At 39.2% G+C, this 25939-nt stretch overlaps 1 pseudogene; it reads left to right on the top strand.

Annotated features, from left to right (window-relative positions):
* The first annotated feature begins 416 nt into the window (after positions 1–416).
* On the top strand, positions 417–2069 carry LOC140724590 (eukaryotic translation initiation factor 4E transporter pseudogene; annotated as a pseudogene).
* The last annotated feature ends 23870 nt before the right edge of the window (positions 2070–25939 follow it).

Here is a 25939-nt window from a genome sequence, read left to right as displayed (position 1 = left end):
GATGACGGTGGATATAAGTGCTGAAGTATCACTGGTGTCAGAGAGAGTTTACAAGAAGAAATTGCAGCATCTCACCCCAGAAGGGTCAAGGTTGACTTTAAAGACTTACTCTGGTGAGGTTGTTCCACTGACAGCATCAGTACATGTTACAGTGGAGACTAATGAACGGAGAAAGAAACTCCCACTGTACATTCTTAAAGGTAGTGTTCTAACCCTACCAACCACAAGCAGCTCGAACCAACTGGGAAGAAATGCACTTGACTTGAGGGAGCACTGGGCCGCAAGAGGTATTGAAGAAGCACACAGAAATATTCAACAGGGAACAGGGTAGTATGAAAGGAATCACTGCTAAGCTGCCTGTTAAGCTTGGGTTCCTAGTGGAGAAGTGGACCCAGATACTGAGCCTCGGTGGTGGCATGAAGGAAAGAGAATGGATTGAAGAAAAAGATCAATTAAATGATACAATAAAAATGTGTGGCATGAAGAAACCATACAGATTTTCTAAGGAAAATATGCTAGAAATAAAAGAATACCCATATGCAAAGCTGAGATCAGCATGATGTTTGGAAAAGTATGACAGAAAAGGTGTCTGAGACCCTGAAAAGTGGCATGCACCCTTGTATCTCAGTTCTGGCAGGAGTTTGCCACTGGATGGAACTAAGAAGGTCTATGCTTTAGATTTGGAGAGAGCAGTCCTCAAGCAAAGAATTGCAGATCCACGAGAGAGAATAAAGGAAGAAGATCTTGACGTTACAGTCAGTCCTCAGCACTGAAGCTTTGGTGGTGGCTATCATGTGACCAATACATCCAATAGTCAACATTTTGGAAGTCCATTGGAAAAGAAAGAGAATGAAATATTTGTGGGTTGGGTTGCCAGTAGAGAGTGGAGGAGGGGAACATGGGGGAAGAGACACATAAAACATCAAGAATCTTTGACCAGGGTGGCAGAGACAAAGATTTATGTGACAGAGCTGCTAAAGAAGGAATGGAATGAGACTACCAGGAATATTACTTTAGAAGAGAGTTTGGTGAAGGCAAACACGGTTTTGATGAATGGTGATGATGTGATTTCTATACTGAAGCCGAATCAGAATGGTTTTCTGATAGCCCCACCAGTCAATCAGAAACAATAGAGATAGATAGATAGATACTTCATTGATCCCAAAAGGAATTGTGTCACTGTAGCATTACAAATGCACAGATATACAAATATTAAAGAGTAAGAAAGGATAAAAAAGTAAGTTACCTTAAACAGTCTTAAGAGGAGGGGTTCATCACCTCCCAGGCTATAGGTTGACTCATTGTAAAACTGAGTGTAAGAATGACCTCATTTAGTGCTCTTTGGAGCAGAGCAGTTGTCTTAGTGTCTCAGTGCAGAGCTGACAAGCTTTGATGATAAAATACTAATGAAGGATTTAAGTTGGACAAAAAGGTGGAGGAAACAATCAGAGACCCTTAAAAAAGATGTCGAATGTAACAGTGCTGCCCAAGCAGAGATACATACTGTTTCTGCATCAGAAGCAGAAGAAAAAGTTCCGTAGGAAGGAGTCCTGCCTGAACCCTCATCGAAGGACTTTGACTTCAATGGGTTCTTCAACATGGCGAAAGATGTACATGGACCAAAATCAATGATTGAAGAGGTGCTTGGTGAAGGATCAGTGTCATCCAGCCAGTTCAGTCAATGGTTTCCAAGTAACTTATGTAGACCGGGTAGTCACTCCAGTAGCCTGCGGTCTACCCCACAGGAAAAATCTTCAGAGATTTGCTGGTTTGGAGCAGAGGGTTGCAACTCCCGTTTTACAGTTTAGCAACTACTTTGCTCCCATTCCATCATGAGAAGATCATAAGCAGATTAACAAAAGGGTTGATAGTTTAGAAAAAGTGTGAAAAGCAAATGTGGCTGTGAAACCACTGCTGTCCAGTCTCACTGGCAACAAGGAGAAACTAAAGGGGAGTTCAGAGACTGGTCCGTGGAAGGGGTGGAAGCAGAACGGAAAGGTCTGGAAACGGGATCTGAGAGGAGGTTCACTTCTGGAACTGACTCTAACTGCATCTCTGATTTTAGATGATGCACGGTGCTATAATATTATTTTCAATGAAACAGTGATGTCTAAAAAGAGAACATAAGAAACAAAACCCAGCGAGGTTTAAAAGGACCTTGGGAAAGAGAAGCTGGTAAGTTTGAAGGAAGTATGACAAATATGGTAGCATAGCAGTTATGGCAATGTTATTACAGAACCTGCAAGCTGGGTTCAATTCCACCTTCATCCACATTTTCCCCATGACTGCATGGGTTTCTTCACTCATTCCAAAATGTGCAGGTTAGTAGGATAATTGATCATATGGCTGTAATTTGGCAGCTTAGGGTCATGCAGTACCTTTAAATAAAAAAATAAAACACCACCAGTGAACTGAATGCTGATTCACCCTGAGCTCTGAACAATCAGAGAACAAATTATTGAATGTTTATTGTAAATAATCATTAATACTGACAATATATCAAAAACCAAAAAAGCTGCAGATGCTCAAATTCTGAAATAAAAAGGAAACATCAGAAATACTCAGGAGGTAAAGCAACATTGTTGGAAAGAAAAACTATTAATATTTTAGGGTCAGGAGCCTTCATCAGAACTGAAAAAAAGACATCTGTATCTCCTTCTGCAGAGTTCCTTGACCTGCTGAATGTTTTCAGCATTTTCTAATTACAAAAATATATATTTTAGGTATGCATTGAAAATTGTATTCCTATATGCACAAATACTTTTTAGTATTTAGAACTGTAAATTTTAAGTCATTCTTTCTATTGTGTATGTTTCTATAAAAATACACATTTTTCACTTTTCTTATTATATTGATACTAGATAATAAATCCAAAGTGAATTCAGCAAAGAAATCTTCTGTGCACTTCTGAAACTGTGTGTCTTGTTGTTAAAAACAACTTTGTTTTGCTAAATTGAACACATAGAAGAAATCTTGATTACAGCATTCCTGACCAATTTATTGTGCTTACTTTTGTCAATGACTGACCATTTCATGTTCAGAAAAATCAATGAAATAGGCTCTCAAAAAATAATTTGTCTATCATTCAAACCTTGGCATAATTATATTAGGAAAAAAGCTTGGTAGTAAGGAAGATAAAAGCATTCACTTCAAGAGGACTAGAACAAGAATATAATGCTAAGGTTTTATAATGCATTAGTCAGACTGCAATTGGATTATTCAGCCCCATATCTAAGAAAGGATGTGCTGGTAATAGAGAGGGTCCAGAGGAAGTTTATGAGAATTATCCCAGGAATGAAACAGTTAAACAGTTAACATATGAGGACTGTTTGATGGCTGTTGGTGTTGTTGCCATTTAGAAAAATGAGAGGAGATCTCATTAAAACCCCATGAAAAACTTAGAGAGAGGGGATGTATTGAGGATGGTTCCAATAGTGGGAGCATCTAGGATAAGACAGCACAGCCTCAGAATAGAAGGACATTTCTTTAGAACAGAGATGAGGAGGAGTTTCTTAAGTCAGAGTGTGGAGAATCTGTGGAATCAATTGCAACAGATGGCTGTGTAAGTCAGGTCATTGCATAAATTTAAAGTGGAGGTTGATAAGGTCTTGATTAGTAAAGGTGTCAAAGGGTACAGGGAGAAGGTAGGAGAATGGGGTTGAGAGGGAAAATAAATCAGCCATACTGGAATGGCGAAGCAGACTCAATAGACTGAATGGCCCAATTCTGCTCCTTTGTCTTCTAGTGCTTGTGCACATCATGAATTATTTATTTAAAGATGTTTTGTTAAGGTGTACTGTTCTACTGCAGAAATTTCTTAGTAATAACTCATAACACTCACTAATTACCTAATAAAATGATTTCAACTTACTTCAGAGTTAAAAAAAATGTTGCACTGTCAAGATTAGATTATGTCATTTTGTGACTTGTGAATATAATAGCCAATATTTATGGAGCTTTCTAGCTCATTATGAAACACTGACTTTCATTTTTGCACCAAGTTCTGACACAATTAGATTGCAAATCATATATGCAATAACAAAACCAGGTATTTCAAAGAAAGGTCAACTCCTGACACTATGAATACCACCATTCTTTAATTGAATCCTTTTTCTGATAGCTTCATAAACAATGCAAACCCTACGCACGATGTTGATGGAATGCTGAGTTTCTTAAATGTTATTTTTACCTCTCAAATGTCAAATACATTATAATACAACCGTGGAAGAGTATATTTTCCAACTAACTCAGGCTCAATGCTACAGAAGTGAGTTAGATAACACATTGGAAGTTATAAAACATTAAAATCACAGATTAAAATATTCAATATGTAAGGTAGTAACAGAAACTTTAAAATATCACTAAAATGTCTTGCACTTTGAATCAATTAAGGTTGCTTTATTAAAACATGGTGGTATCTGTTTATGATACACAATTAAAGATGTTCTATTTTAATAGTCATCTCTGAATCTCAATTTTCAAGATCCAATCAATGTGATTGAACATTAAGAACTGTTGAACATTTCAAAGAATGTTGATACAGAAAACCGCAAAATACTTAAACACATTAAAAACTCCTCAATATATAGCTTTAATGGGAACAAATTGTGTATTATATATTTTTGTAATATTATTCAACAGCAATCTGCTACTATGTACATTTAAAAGGAGTATATGTGAAGCTTCTTTTTTTGTTGTTCTAAATTGCTAATTTAAATTGAGAGAGTGTTTTGTAATAAATAATTGCAAAATGCTTTCTCACACAATGTAGGTGCCACTCCAATGGTTCTTGCTGAAAGAAATCACAACAATGCTCCATATTAACCTTGGAGCAGGTAACATTCTTTAATCTTTCATTTAGAGGGTTGTAAGTTCAATGCCTACTGAAAGGCCTTGAGTATGTTATCAGCAGTGATATTTGTTGTAGTACTATGTGAGTTGTATTACAAGATGGAACCAATCTTTAAAATTTATTCCTGTATTTTTATATTCTAATGCAACTGAATCATTGACACAGAGTCCCATCTACTTGCTCTAGCAATGCAAAATAGCTGTTGACACTATTTGAAGAAGAACAGTGGATGCTCTTGATATCCAGTCAACATTTTCTTCTCAAGCAACACCAAAAGAACTCATCACCATTTTTCTGTTTGGTTTGTATTAATCAGCTACTATGCCTGCCTGTGAAATAATGATAAATTTAATTCAGAATCCATTAAGCAACAAACTAGAAACTTGAAATAAAGAACAGAAGATGCTGGGAATACTTCCAAGATAGTTAGCATCTGTGGAGAAAGCAACAGGTCAATTGCCTTCAGATCTGCTGAAATATATTGTCACTTTCCATAGATTGTCCTCAGTGTTGAATTAGATGATTCATAAAAACAAACCTGTTCCTTATTTAGTCATTTGCTTTTATCCATCGATGTGTTCTGTTGACAATGGCCATCATCATTCTTCCTGATGTGATGATTGTTTCTCAGATTCAAGTGCAGCATCTCGTTTTCTAGACCTTGGTACCAGAGTACTTCTAAGTACTCCAGGGTGGTGTAATTAAGTAGTGCATCTTAGACCCTGACCACTCTCATTGGTCTCAGCGTTTAGCTCCCATTTTCTTTCACCATGACTCCATTCAGCTCATTGTTACTGTATGAATGTGTCGTTCTACATTTTCTCTCTATTCCTGCTGGATTTTCCAGACCCTGGTTCATGACATCTTGTAAATAGTTGATTATATTTCATCTTGAGGATCACTTGTCTCTACTCTTGCTCTGATGTGTCATAGGAGAGGCTTGAACTGGTCGACAGGGCAAGTGAGTGGGTAAGAATAGGAGCTGGTGCACTTATTTGGCTGCTTTCTCTCTGATGGGCATTCTCTCAATAAAGGCTCTCAAGGCTCTCAGTGCCAAATTCCAAAATCTCCTGCTCCATTCTGAGGAGCAGAGTGCCAGGGATTCCCACAAGTCAGCTAGGATGTTATTATTATTTTCTTATAAATTCCCTGCAAGGTTACACACTGAATTAAACCCATAAGCCCAATATTTATGCAAACTCAAAACACCATGTTTATCCAAGTGATATTCACCGAATCTGTAACTGGCTGCCATTATTTGTAACTGACACCATTGACCTAACTCCAAAAGCTTAGCACAGATTGTGAACATTCATAGCTGATACCAAATTGAATTTCAGGAAATTCTGTCTATAATGAAATATCAGACAATAAAGGAATGCATTGCATTAAGTAATTGGATCTAAATATGATCAGGTATTGCACATGGAAAAAAAATTACTGACATTAGAAGAAAGCCAGTTAGGTAGCTCATTATCACATCTCGCAGGAATATCTCAGGCCACTGCACACATTGTGAACAATTTTTGAATTTCATTTATTATGTGGACAAAGTATTTCAAAAATGATACTTAAATAACATTATGAACAACTAATTGAAAAATCAGTATTTTAATAGACTCAGCATAATAAAAGCAGCACACTGTAAAATTTCATTTCCAGAATAATGAAGAGCACATTATTCTTAAATTGTTCACTACCTTGAACATCCAGTTCTGTTTATTAAAACACAAAAGCAGCAGTCAAACTCTTGGTACTGTAGAAGAAGCCAAGATTTGGACCTGCTCCTGAACAACATTATACTGATGGACTGCAGATAGACATCAGATGGATATGGGTCAAAAGTAAACACTTTCCTAGGGTGAAGAACCTAGCTAGATTTCAAGATGCATTGGATTCATGGTGATCTGGCCCTTTGGATTCAGAAATGGCTTGACCAAGGAAGATAGATGGTAGTGGTCAAAGTGATTTATTCTAGCTGGAAGTCTGTGATCAGTAGTGTTCCACAGGCATCTGTACAGGGACCTCTGCTGCTTGTGTTGTATATAAATGACCTAGATGAAAATGTAGAACGCTGGGATAGTAAGTTTGCAGATAATATGAAGATTGGTGGTGTGAATACGTAGAAGGCTGGGAGAGAATACACTGAGATCCCTGTCAGTTGCAGATATGGTGGAGAAATGGCAGACAGAATTTAACCCGGCCAAATATGAGGCATTGCACCTTGGTAGGTCAATTGTAAAGAGACAGAACACAGTTAAAGGCAAGGCTCTTAACTGTGTTGATAAGCAGAGGGATCTTGGAGTCCAAGTTCATAGCTCCCTGAAAATGGCTACATAGGTTTATAAGGTAGTTAAGAAGGCATATGGATGTACACCCCTTTGAATACTGCTGGGTGGGGGGGGGGGAAGGGATGTCCTGGCAGGACACAGCAACAGCAGCACTGTGGCTGGCCGGAAGGCTCAGCAGGGAAGTGCAAAGTAGAGTGATAGTGATAGGAGACTTGATAAGTAAGGGGACCAACAGGAAGTTCTGAGGCTGCTGAAGAGACATCGGGATGATGCGTTGCCTCCTGAGTGCTAGTACAATGATGTCTCAGAGAAGCTGCAGAATATGCTGAAGAAGGAGGGTGAGCATCCAGAGGATGTGGTGCACATTGGCACAAATGACACAGGTAGGAGGGAAGAGGTCCTGTGCAGTGAGCATAAGAATTTAGGGAAAAGGCTGAAGAACAGGATCTCCAAGGTACAAATGTCTGAGTTACTCCCAGTGTCATGTGGTAGTCAGGGCAGGAATAGGATGTTCGTACAAATCAATGAGTGTCTGAGGAATTGACGCAAGGGCAGTTTTTCAGATTTCTGGATCATTGGGATCACTTCCAGAGAAGATACAACTTGTACAAAGGCCAGGTTGTAGGTTACAATTATCAATGGGAATTAGAAAAGACATGTCAAACGAGCAATGTAATGATAGTCACGGGAGATTTCAATTTGCAGTTAGATTGGGAAAATCAGGTTGGTGCTGGATCCCAAGGGAGGGAATTTGTAGAATGCTAATGAGATGGATGTTTAGAACAGCTTGTGGTTGAACCAGATTTGAAGTAAATCAACACTTAGGAGGCAGTGATCATAATATGATAAAATTCATCCTGCATTTTGAGAGGGAGAAGATAAAATCAGATCTATCAGCATTACTATGGAGTGATGGTAATTACAGAAGCATGAGAGAGAAGCTGGCTAACGTTGATTGGAAAAGGACATTAGCAGAGATGATGACAGAACCACAATGGCAAGAGTTTCTGGGGGCAATTTAGAAGGCGCAGGATAGATACATCCCAAAGAAGTATTCTAAAGGGAGGATAAGGCAACTGTGGCTGACAAGGGAAGTTGAAGACTGCATGAAATGAAAACAGTGGGCATAATATAGGAAAATATAGTTGGAAGTTACAGGATCGGCAAACTTTTAAAAATGAATAGAAGGCAACTAAAAAAAAATAAAGAGAGAAAAGATGAAATATGAGAGGAAGCTAGCCAGTAAGATAAAAGAGGATACCAAAAGTTTTTTTCAGATATATAAACAGTAAAAGTGAGGAAAAAGTTATTGGACAGCTAGAAAATGATAGTGGTGAGGTAGTAATGGAGGACAAAAATGACAAAGTTAAATTAAGTATTTTGTGTCAGTTTCACTGAGAAAGAAGACATTAGCAATATTCCAGATACTCACGAGTGTCAGGGGGGGAGAAGTGAATCTAGTTGATATTACTAAGCAGAAGAAAAGAATTTGTAGGAAAGTTGCTTTCCCCTAGTGAGCTCAACCACAAGCTACTCTAAAAATCCATCTCGTAAGCATTTTCAGAAGCCTTTGACAAGATTCCACACATAAAGCTGCTTAACAAGATAAGAGCCCATGGAATTACATAAAAGATACTAGGGTACTTGGAGGCACTTGATAAAAGAGGCCAATTAGAGCATGGTTTCCTTATTGGGAAATCTTGCCTAACCAATCTGTTAAAATTCTTTGAGGAAATGGATGGCTTTGAGGCCAGGTTTGTGGATGATACAAAGATAGGTGGAGGGACAAGTAGTGTTGAGGAAGAAGGGCGGCAGACCGATTAAGAGAATGGTCAAAGCAATGGCAGATAGAATACAGTTTCGGGAAATATATGGTCAGGCACTTTAGTAGAAGTGTAACATTTAGTAGAAGGCATAACATTTAATTTGAAGGGACTAGAATATAAAAAAAACAAGGACATAATACCAGGGCTTAATAAGGCACAGGTGAGACCTCACTTGGCTATTGTGAGCAGTTTTGTTTCACTTATCTAAGAAAGGATTTGTGGACTTTGCAGAGGGTTCAAAGGAGGTTCAGGAAAAGGATTCCAGGAATAAAATGCTTATCACATGAGGAGCATTTGATGCTTCTGGGCCTGTACTCACTGGAATTTAGAAGAATGAGGGGGGGATCTCATTGAAACCTATCAAACGCTGAAAGGCTTATATCTAGTAGATGAGAAGAGGATGTTTCCTATAGTGGGGAAGTTTAGGAATAGAGGACACAGTCTCTGAGAAGAACAGAGATGAGAATGAATTTCCTTAGCCAGAAGGTGGTGAACTTGTGGAATTAATTGCCACAGGTAGCTGTGGAGGCCAGGTCATTGGGTACATTTAAGGCAGTGTTTGATAGATTCTGTGTAAATCAGGGTATGAAAGATTACGGGGAGAAGGCAGGAGAATGGGATTAAGAGGGAAATGGTTTAACAAAAATCAAATGGCAGAACTAGCATGATGGACCGAATGGCCTAATTCTGCTTCTATGTCTTATGGTGTCAGAATCTAATTAACAGGCAGGATAGAGAAAGGAGAGTCAGTGGATATCGTTTACATGAATTTTCAGAAGGCCTTTGACAGGTGCCACACATCAGGCTGCTTAACAAGATAAGAGCCCTGGTATTACATGAAAGATAATAGCTTGGATGGTAGATTGGTTGACTGGCAGGAGGGAATACAATTGGGAATACAATTTCCTTTTCTTGTTAACTACCAGAGACTAGTGGTGTTCCATAGGGGCCAGCAATGGAACCAAATCTTTTCATATTATACGTCAATGATTTTGATGACTGAGTTGATGGCTTTAAGACCAAGTTTGTGGATGATATGGAGATAAATGAAGGGACAGGTAGTGCTGATAAAGCAGGGTGTCTGCAGGAGGACTTAGATGGATTGGCAGATTGGGCAAAGAAGTAGAAAGCAGTGTTTGGAAGTGCATGCTCATGTTCTTTGGTAGAAGGAATAAAGGCGTATCTATTTTTGAAATGGGGAGATAACTCAAGTTTCAGAGGCATGCAGGGACTTGGGAGTGCTTGTGCAGGATTCCCTGAAGGTTAACTTGCAAGTTGACTCAGCGGTAAGGAAACAAATGCAATGTTAGCATTCATTTTGAGAGGACAAGAATATCGGAGCAAGGATGCAATGCTGAGGTCTTATAAGGGATTGGTCAGACTGCAGTTGGAGTATTGTGAGCAGTTTTGGGCTCTGTATCTCAGAAAAGATAAGACCATAAGACATAGGAGCAGAATTAAGCCATTCAGCAAATTGAGTCTGTTCCACCATTCCATCATGACTGATTTATTATCCTTCTCAACCCTACTCTCCCCATAACACTGATTTTTTAAGAGCCTTTCAGCCTCCACCTTAAATATACCCAATGACACAGCTGAACAGCTCTGTGGCACTGAGTTCTGCAGATTCACCAACCTCTGGCTAAATAAATTTTTCCTCATCTCTGTTCTAAATGGATGTCACTCAATTTTGAGGCTGCATCTTCTGGTATTAGACTCCCCCATGATAGGAAACATCCTCTCCACATCCACTTTATCCAGACCAGATGTGCTGCCATTGGAAAGCGTCCAGAGGAAGTTCGCAAGAATGGTTCCAGGAATGATAGGGTTCATATATGAGGAGAATTTGATGGCTCTGGGCCTGTATGCACTTGTTTAGAAGTATGAATGAGGGATCTCAGTGAAACTTATTGAATATTGAAAGGCCTAAGTAGAGTAGATGTGGAGACTATATTTCCTATAGTGGTTGAGACGAGGACCTGGGGGTATAGCCTCAAAAAAGAGACATCCAATTAGAACAGAGGGCCGAGAATCTGTGGAATTCATTACCATGCACATTTGTGGAGGCCAAGTCATTGAGTACACTTAAAGCAGGGGTTGATAGATGGTTGAATAGTCAGGGCATCAAAGGTAATGGAGAGTAGGCAGCAGAATGGGGTCGAGAGGGATAACAAATCAGCCGTGACGAAATAGCAGAGCAGACTCAATGGACTGAATTGCCTAATTCTGCTCCTATGCCAAATGGTCTTATGGACTTTTAAGAGCTGTTTAGATAGGCACATGAGTATGAGGAAAATGGAGCGATATAGGCATTGTGTAGGCAGAGGAGATTGGGTTGGTTGGTCATTTGGTTACTGAGTTAATTGGTTTGGCTCAACATTGTTAGATGAAGAGCCTGTTTCTGTGCTGTACTATTCTATCTTCTTTGTTCTAATATTTAAGCCTTTATCCTTGCATTTGGCATTTGTCATTACACCATATAATGATTAATGTGCAACTGAAATGAATGGATAGACATAGATCAGTTCCCATAGTATTTCTTCAGAAAAATATTGAAGCACGCAAAGGTTTGTACGTGGTTGCACCCATTTTCTCCACCTAAATTGTAAACCTACGACTGATATGCTTAAACTTATACAACCATTCTTTCAAAGAAAATAAAAACTCTAGATGCTGAGATTTTGCAAGTAATTATGTCTGCTTGTCCAGTATCAAATTCCAGAGGATGCCAGGGTTAGCTGAGTTTTAGTGCAATTGCAATCTGGAGAAATAAAATGTATTCTTTTTCACAACTGTTTTACAACTCTTTCCAACCTCACAGTGCGACTTGGATTGATCCTGACTGTGCAATAATAATTATCTAGACTGACTTACATTGTTCCTGATTTTCAGTTCCTTTGACATCAAAATCACATCGCACTGAGGAGGATGAAATGTAGAAAAGAAAAGGAAGCTAGATTGAAAACTATGAACTTGGATTCTGAGATGTACAAAGAGCATGCATGGAATTTGAATTAAACCTTAGCTACATTTTACCAGCTATTACATGAAACCCCATTAGTTTTAGGTAAGTTCCAACGATTAAGGGACAGATCAGTTTAAGCAATAAAATATCAGAACTACACAATAGACCAATCATCAGTAGTGAATGAATCACATCCATTGTATTTGAAGTCACCTCTATGAATACCTAATGGACATTTGGCAATGTTTGTTATTTTATAAATTTTTCTCAACTGAATCTTGTTTAAATCTCTGTGAAACCAATCTTACAAATATGTTCTTAGATCTAGCAAAAAAACTGCTAAATCCGCTGAGAATTTGCCACAGGCTTGTATACATGTACTCTTAAGGCAGTTTTAAATGAAAGCCCCATCAGCAATAATTGCTCATAAGACCTATGAGACTTCTTCTCCCAGACTCATTTGCTATAAAAGTCAGGACTGTGTGTTTCATTGGAGATTCAAATTAAATGATATTGAATCATGTTATTGGATATTGTTGGCAGTAAGTAATTGCAAGCTACCACACAGGGTGAATTCAAACTGTGGCTTCGTAGCTCCTGCTGTCATCAGTGTCTACAAAATATTACATTACGTGATAGGTCTATTCCTTTTATTGTCTAGATTTTCCTCTCAGTCTATGAAATATCTTGTTCAGTTTCCTTTATAAATACACAGTGCCACAGGCAAACATGGCAGCATACTATATGTGTGATGTCATGCCATTGGATTGATATTTTTGATTGTTGTGTCCAAGAAAATAATCTAAAGAAAATTCCAATTACATAACTTGTTCTTTCAAATGCAAGGGGAAGGCTTGCTACTGACAAGTTAATATTTTGCAGAGCTTTTTCCTCAAGAGACATAAAAAATGCATGATTTTGAAGATATGTTCTAGAAAAATATTGCATGCCCACTATTTTGTTATCTTTGATATCAGAAAACCCTTTTGCTTTCTAGGTTACTTTAACAAGTAGCCTAGAAAGATTTCATTACATTCAAATTAACTGATTATATAATACCTTTGTGTAAACCACAGTATGCTCATTAAATCTTGACTGAAATGGCTCTTGCTCTAAAAGTTATTGCAGAGGCAGAAATTATAAATGGCATCATAGTTGAATTAATAGTTAGTATTTTTTATTCTCTGAGCTGATGCAAGAAACACTGGCAAGGTCAGTAGTTATTGTCCACTTCTAAATGCTCTTGTACATTGTTAGTAGATAGGGATTTCTAGGTTTAAACCAAATTAATATGAAAAAATGGAAGTAAATTTCCAAATGGGAAGAAAACTTGCAGGCAACATGTTTGTGCTCGCAGTCCTTAATTTCTTGGTCAAAGTTGAGTTTGTTGGCCTTTGGGCAAATACACGCTCAAGTTTATTTGTTGTTCAACCATATATATAAATACAGCCTAAAGAAAAAGCATTCCTCCAGGGCCAAGGTGCAAAACACAGTATTAAAAGTCACACATAGCACACATAATTGTGAAAGCAGAAGACATACAGTTACTGTATATAAATAATTATGTAAATAATATAAGTGATCAAAATACAAAAAAAGACCAACAAACTCAAGATGATAAATGCAGAAAATACCAAGAGAAACCAGGAACAATCTGACACATTACAGGATCCTGCAGCAGTTTAACTCAATCTGATTACTTACACAGGCACAATCAGGAAGCAAACACCATTCACCAAAATCTTGCTTTAAAATACAAATAAAAGATACCATTCCTTACTCTAAATACAAGCTTGATCCAGTTTTAGAGTCAAAGTCCTACAAATTATATTAAGATTGATCCATTATTACAGATAGGACAATCTGTAATAACAATCTGAATATAATATTACTGGATAAACAAGCAAGAACAACTTATTTAATGTGCATAACTGTTCCTAAGACACATAACATACATTATGATTTTTTGATTTAAGTGAAAAACACTAGAAATATGCTGACTTAGAAGAGGAAATTGAAAGACTATGGAACATGAACAGGGTATATATTGTCCCAGTAGTAATATACACAACTGGTATCATCCCAAGTCACTACACAATAGCATTACTCAATTAGGCCTACACAGCAATATTTAGGCAAATCTACAGAAAGCCACAATACTAAAATCTACTAGAATAGTTTGAAATTTCCCAGCAACTGAGATAAAGTATGCTTGGCTATGCCCATACCTCAGGTTTAACCAGCTTGAGCTAAAAAAAAATTGAAAAATAATTATAACAACTGGAAAAGTACAGACTGTGGAGGAGGCCAAGTCCATGAGTATAGTTAAAGTGGAAGTTGATAGATTCCTGATTGATCAGGGTTTCAAGGGATATGGTGAGAGGGCAGATGTATAGGGTTGAATGGGTTCCAAGATCAGCCATGTTAAAATGGCGGAGCGGACTTGGTGGGCTGAATAGCCTAATTCTGCTCCTATATCTTATGATCTTATGGTCTAAAATATAATCCTTTTACTTGTTTCCAAACCATATATTGTAACATCATGCACATCACAACTAATCACCACTCACTTAGATAAGCACTATGTATTTACAGACAAGCAGAAAGGATGTCACAAGTGTATGAAAGGATGTGAAAAACAAGGATGTGATAATCAAGGCTGACAGAAAAACAGAAATCCTTCATATTGTGATATTGGCTACAAAAAAGTATTTCATTCTGTCTCACACTCATGGTTAATAGAAGTTTTTAATATATAAACTACACCCAATACTTGTAAAATTCCTACAACATCTGATGAAGCATTGGCGTACTATGAATCACCCTATTAGCACCCAATAAAGGACAACCACCATTATCAACATAAAATGCATTTCCAGGGTGACTCTCTAAGCCCACTATGGTTTTGTCCAGCTTTAGCTGTCCAATTTACTGAATCAGATGAAGAGTATCTAATCAGAAACAATCAAATGAATTATACCTTGATACATCTTCTATACATGGACAATTGGAATGATACACTCCTTCATCAGTTAATTGAAGCAATTAATTCAAATAGTAGAACTATTTTCTAAACAAACTTTCAACTGGAGAAGTGTAGAACATTAAACATAAAGAAAAGTGCAACAGAGCTAGTAGAATATAAAACAGAACAGCAGGATACAGTACAACTGATTGACAAATATGAAATATTCTTGTTTAAGATGGTGTTGGTGAAGCACAGTGACTACTTGCTTGTAGTAAACAAATCAAGGAAAACTACTAACAACTTTATTAATCGTACACGTTATGTTAAATGATCACTGAAATCAGTTGTCTATAACTTCCCTTTTGGAAAAACAGAGGCAAGGCAAGCAGAGTCAAGGTGGTGGGACCTGAAAGCGAGAAAAAAAATGATTTAAATGTCAGGCCAAATTGGAAAGATCAGATTTGGGCTGAATTGAGGTATAGGACCTAGGCCCGAGAGTGTGTCAAAGCGGGAGGGTCCAGGCCCGAGAGCAAGGAACAGCCTAAGGTTTGGACAATTTAAAAGGTCAGATTGAAAAGGTCAGGGTGTTGACACTGGAGGCAAGGGACGAGTAGGGACGGGTTGATACAGCTCCCTGGTCCGTGAGGTTTACTGGCAGCTGCACTGAACTAAGACTGCAGTGATGACTGACTTTGTGGCCGTGGACTCACTTTTGTGAAGTACAGTTGTTTGCTTGCTTTTGTAGTTTGCATGAAATGTTTCTTTTCTGCACATTGGGTGTTTAACGGTCTTTTTTAATGTGTTCTATTAGGTTTCTTTGTTTTGTGGTTACCTGTCTGGAGACAAATCTTGAGGTTGTACGTAGCACACATACTTTGATAATAAATGTACTTTGACTTTGATATAAGTATCTGGGATATCAACAAGCAAAGAGAATAGATCATAGTGTGATGAAGGGAAAAACGTTCAAGAGAATTCACTTTAAGGCTTAAGAAAATCTGCCAAACAGAGCTCAATAGCAAAATATACCTATTTTAACATATTCTTTTGGCATAATATCTTGGTGTGAAACTGATCTGGAAAACTTACAAAGAAAATTAATTACTTTAATTTTAGAAAATGCTACATGCACTTGGACACACTTAGATTAACACTATATAGGACAGAAGGAGGAAGAAGAGCAACTAACATAAAAAATTTACACAACAGTGAGATAAAGCTTCTAAGGATATATTTTCATCAAGAAAAACAGAATTCAGCACTCCATGTGAGCATATGCAATTCAGATATGAAGAGCTCATCGCTAAACTTAAGTGAAAGCAGAACCCTGAAAAATAAAGAAATTATCACTATTAAAGAAAAAGAGCATGACCCTCCATGGAAGACATCTCCAAGATCAAAGCAGACTAGATATCAACAAAGAAGCGTTGAATGCCTGGCTCAGTGTAGGAAACCTCTACCTAGAAACAAAGGGATTCCTTTTTGCAATATAAGACCAGGTGTTTAATACAAAAATAGTATTAAAATACATAATAAAAGACCAACAAATTCAAGATGATAAATGCAGAAAATGCCATGAGAAGCCGGAAACAATCCGACACATTACAGGATCCTGCTGCAGTTTAACTCAATCTGATTACTTACACAGGTGCAATCAAGAGGCAAATATCATTCACCAAAATATTACTTTAAAATACAAACACATAAAAGACACCATATATTATTATAAATACAAGCCTGATTCAGTTTTAGAGTCAGAGTCCTACAAATAATATTATGTCCGATCCATTATTACACATTGGAAAATCTATAATAACCATGCGGATATTATAATACAGGTAAACAAGCAAAAACAACTCACTTAATAGTCAGAACAAACACACATAACATACAGAAATCAATAAATTTAAGAGTCAAGAGGTAATGTTACAGCTATATAGGACCCTGATCAGATCCCACTTGGAGTACTGTGCTCAGTTCTGGTCACCTCACTATAGGAAGTATGTGGAAACTATAGAAAGGGTGCAGAGGAGATTTACAAGGATGTTGCCTGAATTGTGGAGCATGTCTTATGAGAATAGGTTGAGTGAACTCGGCCTTTTCTCCTTGGAGCAGAGGAGGATGAAAGGTGACCTGATAGAAGTGTACAAGGTGATGAGAGGCATTGATTGTGTAGCCAGTCACAGGCTTTTTCCCAGGTCTAAAACAGCTAACACAAGAAAGCATAGATTTAAGGTGCTTGAAAATAGGTACAGAAGAGAAGTCAGGGGTAAGTTTTTTACGCAGAGAGTGATGAATGCATAGAATGGGTTGCTGGCGATAGTGGTGGAGGTGGGTACAATAGGAGTCTCTCTTTTAAGAGACTCTTGGATAGGTACATGGAGCTTAGAAAAATAGATGGCTATGGGTAACCCTAGGTAATTTCTAAAGTAAGTACATGTTCTGCATAACATTGTGGCCGAAGAGCCTGTGTTGTGCTGTAGGTTTTCTGTGTTTCTATAAACAAGGTATACATTGTTCTAATTGTAATATCTACAATTGGTACCATCCCAAAGTGCTACACAACAGTACTAAACAATAAGGCCTACACAGCAATATTTATGCAAATCTCCAAAAAGCCACAAAACTAACAAGAAAGAAAGAATAGTCTGAAAGTTTCTAGCAATTGAGAAATGAGTTTTCTTGGCTATGCCTGCACCTCAAGTTTTAGCATTTCTGAGCTGAGAAAAATTATAATAGTAATAGAGTCATACAGAAGTTCAACTCAGAAACAGGCCCTTTGGCCCATCTACATCATGCTGTATATATTTAAACTGCCTACTTCCATTGACCTGCTCTGGGATCATAGCCAACCATACCCCTACCATCCATTTACCTATACAAACTTCTCTGGAAATTGAAACTGAGCTGGCATGCACCACTTGTGCAGGCAGCTCAGTTCACACTCTCATGCCCCTCTGAGCGAAGAAGTTTCCTCTCAAGTGCCCCTTAAAATGATCACCTTTCAACCTTAACCCATGACCTCTGGTTGTGGTTCCACCCAACCTCAGTGGAAAAGGCTTGCTTGTGTTGACTCTATACCCCTCATAATTGTGGATATCTCTACCAAATCTCCTCTCAGTCTCCTATGTTCTAAAGAATGCAATCCTAACCTATTCAATCTGTTCTTATAACTCAGGTTCTCCAGTCCTGGCAACAACATGTCAATTTCCTTTGTACTCTTTCAACCTTGTTTATATCTTTTCTTTAGGTAGAGAAGGTAGGCCCCATCCCCCCTTTTTCTTTGCTAATTGCAAAGTTTTGAGATGAACTCTAGGCCTTTTACCCTGCCAAGTATACCTTGATAACATCTTGTTCCATTCATTGAATTGATTTTGATTAATCTCTATTGGTAGGGTCTGAAAGAGATATAACAGTCTGGGCAGTATATTCATTTTAATAGACTCAATCCTTGAACTGAGACTGAAAAAAGGAATCAGGTTCCATCTTGCCATATCTTCCTTAATTTTTTATATAAAGGCTGATAATTACATTCTGATAATTTTGCCAAATCTTTTGGCATAATGATGCCCCAATATTTGAAAGACTCTGCCCAGGGATATCTACTTTCAATTTCTCTTGGTGGGCTATAGTAATATGAAAGTAATTGTGTCTTATCTATGTTGATCTTGTATCCTGATAATTGACCATATTGTTCAAAGGGTTGCATCAATTTAGGTAAAGAGTACGTTGGTTACCCTAGATAGATCAAAACGTCATCCGCGTAACAAGCCAATTTATGCTCTGTCCCTTTAATAGTAATTCCCCTAATATCTTCATTTTGTCTGATGTATTGAGCTAATGGTTCCAGATATAACACGAAGAGTAGTGGTGACCATGCATAACCCTGTCTCGTGCCCCTTTCTAGGGTAAAACTATTTGATAAATATCCATTGATTTTAATCCCAGCCGTAGGGTTGTCATATAGTGTCTGTATAGTTTTAACAATTGGTAACACCACTTTCAATGGATTATGTACCTGTATTCCTAGATCCCTTTGTTCTACCACACTCCTCAGTGTCCTATTTTACACTGTGTAAGAGCTATCCTGATTGGTCCTACTGAAGTGCAAAACCTCATACTTTTCTGAATTAAATCCCGTCTGTCATTTTTCAGCCCATTTTCCAGCTAATGCAGATCCTTCTGCAAGCCATGATAGCCTTCCTCACTGTCCACTATGCCCCCAATCTTGGTTACATCCACAAATTTGCTGATCGAGTTAACTAGATCATCATCCAGATCATTGATAAAAATGACAAGTAATAAAAGATCCCTGTGGCACACCACTAGTCACAGGCCTCCAGTCAGAGAGCCAACTCTCTACTATCACTCTCTAGCTTTTCCCACAAAGCCAATGTCTAATCCAATTTACTATCTCATACTGAATGCTGAGTGCCAGAACTTCTTGACCAGCCTTCCATGAAGGACCTTGTCAAATGTCTTACTAAAGTCCATGTAGACAATATCCACTGCCTTGCTTTCATACACTTTACTGGTAAATTCCTCGAAAAACTCTATAAGTTTGGTTAGACATAACCTACCACACACAAAACCATGCCGACTATCCTTAATCAGTCCATGCCTGTCCAAATACTTATATATCCTGTCCCTTAGAAAGCCTTCCAATAATTTTCCCACAACTGTGCCATGCGACAGTGAGTATAGGAACAGAGTGAGGTGGAGGATAAATGTGTGGCTAACGGATTAGAGCAGGAGGCAGGGATTCAGAATTCCGGATCATTGGGACCTCTTCTGGAGCAGGTATGACCTGTACAAAAAGGACAGCTTGCACTTTAATCCGAAGGGTACCAATATCCTGATGGAGAGGTTTGCAAAGGCTGTTGGGGAGAGTTTAAACTGGGATTGCTGGGGAGTGGGAACCAAACTGAAGAGACGGAGGAAGAGGCAGTTGACTCACAAATAGAGAAAGCTTGGAGACAGTGCGAGAGGGAGGATAGGCAGGTGACAGAGAAGGGACGTGCTCAGTCCGATGATTTGAGATGTGCCTATTTTAATGCAAGGAATATTATGAGTAAAGCAGATGAGCTTAGAGTGTGGATCAGTACTTGGAACTATGATGTTGGGGACATTACAGAGACTTGGATGGCTCAGGGGCAGGAATGGTTACTTCAAGTGCCAGGCAGATGTTTCAGAAAGGACAGGGAGGGAGGCAAAAGAGGTGGGAGTGTGGTGCTGTTGATCAGAGGTAGTGCCACAGCCACAGTAAAGGAGGAAGACATGAAGGGATTGTTTATGGAGTCTCTGTTGGTGGAAGTTAGGAACAGAAAGGGGTAAGTAACTCTACTGGGTGTTTTTTATAGAACACCCAATAGTAACAGGGACATTGAGCAGCAGATAGAGAGACAGGGAGACAATATGTAGATAAGCCTACAAGAGAGGAGGCTGTACTTGATATGGTATTGGGAAATGAACCTGGTCAGGTGTCAGATCTCTCAGTGGGAGAGCATTTTGGAGACAGTGATCACAATTCTATCTCCTTTACCATAGCATTGGAGAGAGATAGGAGGAGACAAGTTAAGAAAGCGTTTAATTTGTGTAAGGGGAAATATGAGGCTATAAGGCAGGAACTGGGAAGCATAAACTGGAAACAAATGTTCTCAGAGGAACGTATGGAAGAAATGTTCGCAAATGTTCAGGGGATATTTGCGTGGAGTTCTGCACAGGTACAGAATGAGACAGGGAAAGGATGGTAGGGTACAGGAACCGTGGTGTACAAAGGCTGTTGTAAATCTAGTCAACAAGAAAAGAAAAGCTTATGAAAGGTTCAAAATCTAGGTAATGATAGAGATCTAGTAAATTATAAGGCTAGCAGGAAGAAGCTTAAGAAAGAAATTAGGAGAGCCAGAAGGGGCAATGAGAAGGCCTTGGTGGACAGGATTAAGGAAAACCTCAAGGTATTCTACAAGTATGTGAAGAGTAAGAGTAAGACGTGAGAGAATACGACCAATGAAGTTTGACAGTGGAAAATTATTCAACCAGAGGAGATAGCAGAGGTACTTAATGAATACTTGGCTTCAGTATTCACATAAATTGCAGGGATGATTTACAGTGGACTGAAATGCTTGAGCATGTGGATATTAAGAAAAAGGATGTGCAGGAGCTCTTGGAAAGCAACAAGTTGCATAAGTTACCAGGACCAGATGAGATGCATCCCAGGCTACTGTGGGAGGCGAGGGAGGAGATTGCTGAGCCTCTGGTGATGATCTTTGCATGATCAGTAGGGACAGGAGAGGTTCCGGAGGATTAGAGGATTGCGGATGTTGTTCCTTTATTCAAGAAAGGGAGTAGGGATAGCCCAGGAAATTATAGGCCAGAGAATCTTACTTCAGTGGTTGGTAAGTTGATGGAGAAGATCCTGAGAGGCAAGATTTATGAACATTTGGAGAGGCATAATATGTTTAGGAATAGTCAGCAGGGCTTTGTCAAAGGCAGGTCGTGCCTTATGAGCCTGATTGATTATTTTGAGGATGTGACTAAACACATTGATGAAGGTAGAGCTGTAGATGTAGTGTATATGGATTTCAGCAAGGCATTTGACAAGGTACCCCATGCAAGGCCTATTGAGAAAGTGATGATGCATGGGATCCAAGGGGACATTGCTTTGTGGATCCAGAACTGGCTTGCCCACAGAAGGCAAAGTGTGGTGTAGACTTGTAATATTCTGCACAGAGGTTGGTCACCAGTGATGTGCCTCAGGGATCTGTTCCGAGACCCCTACTCTTAGTGATTGTTATAAATGACCTGGATGAAGAAGTGGAGGGATGGGTTAGGAAGTGTTCTGATGACACAAAGGTTGGAGGTGTTGTGGATAGTGTGGCAGGTTGTCAGAAGTTATAGCAGGACATTGATTGGAAACAAACCTGGGCTGAGAAGTGGCAGATGGAGTTCAACCCAGGTAAGTGTGAAGTGGTTCATTTTGGTAGGTCAAATATGATGACAGAATATAGTATTAATGGTAAGACTCTTGGCAGTGTAGAGGATCAGAGCGATCTTGGGGTCCGAGTCCATAGGACACTCAAAGCTGCTACGCAGGTTGACTCTTTCGGTAAGAAAGCATACAATGTATTGGCCTTCATCAATCGTGGAATTGAATTTAGGAGCTGAGAGGTAATGTTGCAGCTATATAGGACCCTGGTCAGACCCCACTTGGAGTACTGTGCTCAATTCTGGTCACCTCACTACAGGAAGGATGCGGAGACCATAGAAAGGGTGCAGAGGAGATTTACAAAGATGGTGCCTGGATTGGGGAGCATGCCTTATGAGAATAGGTTGAGTGAACTTGGTCATTTTTCCTTGGAGTGACGGAGAATGAGAGGTGACCTGATAGAGGTGTATAAGATGATGAGAGGCATTGATTGCGTAGATAGTCAGAGGCTTTTTCCCAGGGCTGAAATGGTTAGCACGAGAGTGCACAGTTTTACGGTGCTTGGAAGTTGGTACGGAGGAGATATCAGAGGTAAGTTTTTTACGCAGAGAGTAGTGAGTGTGTGGAATGGGCTGCAGCGACGCTGGTGGAGGCGGATACATTAGGGTCTTTTAAGAGACTCCTGGACAGATATATGGAATTCAGGAAAATAGAGGGCTATGGGTAACCCCAGGTAATTTCTCAGGTAAGGACATGTTCGGCACAGCTTTGTGGGCGGAAGGGCCTGCATTGTGCTGTAGGTTTTCTGTGTTTCTATTTATCTAACTGATGTGAGACTCACTCTATAATTTCCTGGTTTACATTTCAAGTTTTTTTAAACAGAGGAACAACCTTGGCTATCCTCCAATCCTCTGGTGTCTCTCCCATTGCTAAGGATGCTTTAAGTATCTGTGCTAGGACCCTATCAATTTCTGCACTTGCCTCCCACAAGGTCTGAGGGAGCACCTTGTCAGACCCTGGGGATTTATCCACTCTGGTTTGCCTCAGTGTAGCAAACAGCCCTTCCTTTGTAATCTGTACAGGGTCCATGAAGTTGATGCCACTTTGCCTCACTTCTATAGACTCTGTGTCCATTTCCTGAATGAATACAGATGCAAAGAATTAATTTAAGATCTCCCTCATCTGTTTTGGTTCCACATATGCATTACCAATTCTGATCTTCCAGAAGTCCAATTTTGTCCCCTGCAATCCTTTTGTTCTTAACGTATCTGTAGAGTCCCTTAGAATTCTACTTCACCGTATCTGCTAGAGCAGCTTCATGCCTTCTTTTAGCTTTCCTGATTTCTTTTGCAAATGTTCCCTTGCATTTCTTATATTTTATAAGCACCTGCCTAAACCTGCTATGCACCTCCTTTTTTCTCTTAACCAGGATCTTGCTATCTCTTGAAAACCAAGGTTCCCTACAGCTCTTAGCTTCATCCCACCCCCTCCGGTCTTCTCCTATCATTTCGCATTTCCCCCTCCCCCCCACTACTTTCAAATCTCTTACTATCTTTCCTTTCGGTTAGTCCTGACGAAGGGTCTCGCCCCGAAACGTCGACAGTGCTTCTCCCTATAGATGCTGCCTGGCCTGCTGTGTTCCACCAGCATTTTGTGTGTGTTGTTGTTTGAATTTCCAGCATTTGCAGATTTCCTCATGTTTGTTCCCTACACCTATTATCTTTATCTTTTATTCTGATAGGGACATACAAGCTTTGTACTTGCAAAATTTTGCTTTCGAAGGTCTCCCACTTGCTAAGTACACCTTAGCCAGAAAACAGCCTGTTCCAATCCACACTTGCCAGATCATTTCTGAAATAGGCCTTTCTCCAATTTAGAACCTCAACCCACAGACCAGGCCTATCATTTTGCATATTTACTTTGAAACTAATGGCGCTGTGGTCACTGGATGTAAAGTGTTCCCCTGCCCTGTCTCATTCCCTAGTAGCAGATCCAGTCTTGCACGTTCTCTCGTACTGATGAAGGAATAATAAACATAAACAAACAGGTGCAATAAAGATCTTAGTTGCAGCAGCATCACAGGCTCATGGCATCATATAAGCAGAATCACAAGAAAAAGATAAACTACTCATAAATTAATGCACTTTTAAAAGAAAGAAAATGTTAATTTTAGTGCAAAGTGATCAAAGTGGTCAAAATGTTGCTAAACTCTATTGATTAGTTAGTTGTGTAACGACAGTTTGAGATGTGCAGTCGGAGAAGTAGCAACAATATATTTTGCAGATTATGTGATCTGAGAATAGATGGAGGAACTGAGAGGGTTTTTCTGATGGTGACTAGGGTCTCAAATGTTCATGTTTACAATTGTTGAGCTACACTTACCCAAGCAATCTGAAAGTATTCCATTATAGGCCTGGTTTGTAAATGTTGGAAAGACTTGCACAATCAAGAGGTAAATAACTGAACCCTCTCCATTCTTGCTGCATGCAAGTAGGTGCCCACTTGGTTGTCCCATTTCCTGTTTTCAGCCCACGTCCCTCCATGTACCTATCCATATGCTTCTTAAATGATACTATTTTTGCTGCCTCAGTTACTTCCTCTGGCAGCTCATATTTCATATACTCACCAGGCTCTGTATGGAAAATGTTGTCCCTCAGATTCCATTTGGAATTTTACTCTTTCGTTCAAAATCTATGCCTCCTAGTTTAGGACTCCCCTATACAGGGGAACATACTGTTACCAACCTCCTTATCTCTGCTCTTCATAATTTAACACATGAGATTACCTCTCATTTCCTGCATTCCAATGAATAAAGACCTCACCTGGCCAAGGTCTCCCTATAATTCACCCCTTCTATTCCTGGCAATAATCTTATAAATGTTTTCTGTACTCTTCCTTGGACCACATACTTTCTCTAACAGGGTGACCAAAGCTGTACCAAGTGCTTCAAGTGCAGCCTCACCAATCACTGATGTCCCATCTTCTGTAACTCAGGAGGGTCAGCATGCTAAACACCTTCCTTCCAACCCTGATTCCACTTCCGACAAAACTCTGCACTTGCACTCCCAGGTTCCTCTGTTCCATTACAATCCCTTGTGCCTTAACATTCATAGTATAAGCTTCATGCTGATTTGACTTTCCAAAATGCATCATCTTAAACTTACCTGAATTGAATTCTATTTGCCTCTCCTTAGCCCACTTCCCTAACTGATCTGCACACCATTCCAATTTATGATAGCATTGTTCACCATCAATAACACCTCCTAAATTTGTATCATCTGCAAAATTCCTGATCAAGTCTTGAGCATTCACATTCAAATCATTAATATAAATAAAGAGTAACTACAGTCCCAATGTTGATCTTTGCCACACACAACTAGTCACAGGTCTCCGTTCTGAGAGACAACATTCAATCATCATCCTCTGCTTCCTACCTTTGAGCTAATTTTGAATACATTTAACTACCTCTTGCTGGATTCTATGGGACAAAACCTTCCAGTCCAGTCTACCATGCATAAGATCATTGAAGGACTTGATAAAGTCCAAACAAACAACATCCATAGTCATATCCTGTATACTCTTTTCAGTAGTTCTTAAAAAGAACTCCAAAAGATTCATCAAGCGTTATTTCCACACTCATAGCCATGCTGACTCCTCTTAATCGGACTCTGTCTATCCAAATGCTGGTAGATCAAAATTCCCTCCAGTAATCTCTCTACAAATGATATCAAGCCAGCCAGATGCTGGTTCCCTGGATTGTCCCTGCTACCCTTCTTCAACAATGAAACAACATTCCAATCTACTGGAAGTTCACCAGTGACTAAGGATAAAGCAAATACCCTCCAAGAGCTTCTACAATTTCCTCTCTAACCTCCCACACAATCCAAGAATTTACTCAGACAGGCCCTGCAGATTGTGCACACAGGCTGCAAGTACCTCCTCCTCTGATCTCCTCTGAAACATCGCCACCTGTTTCTCCTATCGCTTGAGCAATTAGGTCTTTTTTCTCAGGAAAATCAGGAGATATTTTATAAGTCCAATGCACCTCCTGTAGCTCAAGATGTCTTCCTAAGGGGAACTACTCTCTCCCTAGCTCCCCTTTTAATATAGAT

The sequence above is a fragment of the Hemitrygon akajei genome, chromosome 3 (assembly GCF_048418815.1).
Source record: "Hemitrygon akajei chromosome 3, sHemAka1.3, whole genome shotgun sequence".
Lineage (NCBI taxonomy): Eukaryota > Metazoa > Chordata > Chondrichthyes > Myliobatiformes > Dasyatidae > Hemitrygon > Hemitrygon akajei.
Note: the sequence above shows the minus strand (reverse complement) of the source record. Positions and strands in the feature narration are given on the sequence as shown.